This window comes from Aquarana catesbeiana, linkage group LG07 (assembly GCF_042186555.1).
Source record: "Aquarana catesbeiana isolate 2022-GZ linkage group LG07, ASM4218655v1, whole genome shotgun sequence".
Taxonomy (NCBI): Eukaryota; Metazoa; Chordata; class Amphibia; order Anura; family Ranidae; genus Aquarana; species Aquarana catesbeiana.
This window is the reverse complement of record NC_133330.1, coordinates 322,650,621-322,653,576: the sequence shown is the minus strand read 5'-3', so window position 1 is coordinate 322,653,576 and position 2,956 is coordinate 322,650,621.

Sequence of the window (2,956 nt, the reverse complement as noted above, 5' to 3'; positions counted from 1 at the left end):
ATTGCTGATAGGGGAATCATTATTACATATAGAGAGGTGTATCATTCTAATTATTGGTTAAGATGTATACTTTTTTTTATTTGCACTAACATACAATTTTCCAGGACAAGCTTCATCAAGGTCCAACCAGTACTCAAAATATATATAATTTTATATCAAAATGATAAAATTATGCTTCCAGATTTCAGTCGAGCATTGTTCAGAGCCAACTATTAAAAATGACGTAATTAGAATAAAGTCATTATAAATAATTATTACTAGCAAATAAATAATAAATGAAATATGAATAAAACACATTAAATAAATTAATAAAGTAAACCAATAAATATTACATGCATTTTCTTTATTATTATATGAAATTCTAAAATTATGTTTCCAGAACCCAGTGGCACATTGTCCAGAGCCAGCTATTAAAAATGATTTAATTAGAAAAAGTCATTATAAATAATTATACCTAATTATTAAATAATAAATTAAATATGAATAAAAATAAATCAATTAAATCAATTTGTATTATTATATCAAAATTCTCAAAAGATTCTAGCATTGGAGCATTGCCCAGAGATAGCTATTAAAAATGCTGTCAAATGAAAAAGTTGTTATGAATAATTATTATAATGAATCATAATTAATAAATAATCAAGAAATGATAAATTGAATACAAATTCAATAATAAAAAATAAATTGTGTGTGTGTGTATATATATATAAATATATATATATATATATATATATATATATATTTTTTTTTTTTTTTTTTTTTTTTTCACACACACAGACAGTTGTGCTCATATGTTTACATACCCTGGCAGAATTTATGATTTCTTGGCCATTTTTCAGAGAATATGAATGATGATACAAAAACACACACACACTATATATATAAGTTCATTTTTTTCCTCATTAATGTACACACAGCACCCCATATTGACAGAAAAACACAGAATTGTTGACATTTTTGCAGATTTATTAAAAAAGAAAAACTGAAATATCACATGGTCCTAAGTATTCAGACCCTTTGCTCAGTATTTAGCAGAAGCCCCTTTTTGATCTAATACAGCCATGAGTCTTTTGGGGAAAAATTGAGAAGATTTGGGGATCCTCTGCCATTCCTCCTTGCAGATGATCCAGTTCTGTCAGGTTGGATGGTAAACGTTGGTGGACAGCGATTTTTAGGTCTCTCCAGAGATGCTCAATTGGGTTTAAGTCAGGGCTCTGGCCGGGCCATTCAAGGACAGTCACGGAGTTGTTGTGAAGCCACTCCTTCAATATTTTAGCTGTGTGCTTAGGGTCATTGTCTTGTTGGAAGGTAAACTTTCGGCCCAGTCTGAGGTCCTGAGCACTCCCCATGGCATGATGCTGCCACCACCATGCTTCACTGTTGGGACTGTATTGGACAGGTGATGAGCAGTACCTGGTTTTCTCCACACATACCGCTTAGAATTAAGGTCAAAAAGTTCTATCTTGGTCTCATCAGACCAGAGAATCTTATTTCTCACCATCTTGGAGTCCTTCAGGTGTTTTTTAGAAAACTCTATGCGGGCTTTCATGTGTCTTGCACTGAGGAGAGGCTTCCGTCGGGCCACTCTGCCATAAAGCCCCGACTGGTGGAGGGCTGCAGTGATGGTTGATTTTCTACAACTTTTTCCCATCTCCTGACTGCATCTCTGGAGCTCAGCCACAGTGATCTTTGGGTTCTTCTTTACCTCTCTCACCAAGGCTCTTCTCCCCGATAGCTCAGTTTGGCCGGACGGCCAGCTCTAGGAAGGGTTCTGGTCATCCCAAACGCCTTCCATTCAAGGATTATGGAGGCCACTGTGCTCTTAGGAACCTTAAGTGCAGCAGAAATTTTTTTGTAACCGTGGCCAGATCTGTGCCTTGCCATAATTCTGTCTCTGAGCTCTTCAGGCAGTTCCTTTGACCTCATGATTCTCATTTGCTCTGACATGCACTGTGAGCTGTAAGGTCTTATATAGACAGATGTGTGGCTTTCCTAATCAAGTCCAATCAGTATAATCAAACACAGCTGGACTCAAATGAAGGTGTAGAACCATCTCAAGGATGATAAGAAGAAATGGACAGCACCTGAGTTAAATATATGAGTGTCACAGCAAAGGGTCTGAATACTTAGGACCATGTGATATTTCAGTTTTTCTTTTTTAATAAACCTGCAAACATGTCAACAATTCCGTGTTTTTCTGTCAATATGGGGTGCTGTGTGTACATTAATGAGGAAAAAAATGAACTTAAATGATTTTAGCAAATGGCTGCAATATAACAAAGAGCGAAAAATGTAAGGGGGTCTGAATACTTTCCGTCCCCACTGTGTATGTATGTATGTTCCACCACCTCTGGCTCAGACCCTTTGGTGCCTGCTCACCACAATCACTTGTCCGGTTTCTGTGTTTATAAGTGACAGCTCTGCACTCTGTATGTAATGCAAACCTGGTATTTAATGCCCCTTTAAGACCCTCCTACTGTTTTCGTGAAAACAGTATTTGATGTGATTTGGATGGTGTGTGTAGGGGTGGGGTTTCGTGGGGCCGTGGTTAAGTTTCAGCACCTATTATTTGAGAAAAAAAGCCCCGTATATATATATATATATATATATATATATATATATATATATATATATATATATAATAAATTATAAATTAAATAATAAAATAATAAATAATTATTTAAAAAATGATATAAAATGATAAAATAATGCTTCCAGAATTCAGTGTTCAGTGGAACATTGCCCAGAGCCAACTATTACCAACAATATATTGATAAACAGCTATTATATATCAGAAATAATGAACAACTGCATAATAAATTAAATACAAATAAAATTTAAAAAGCTGGTATAAAATTATGACATTTTAAAATGATGGGAGGGAGGGGTACTGTAGCCTCAGAAATAGCTGAGAACAATGTAACTGATAAGAGTGGAGGCAGGCAGCACAGGGAGT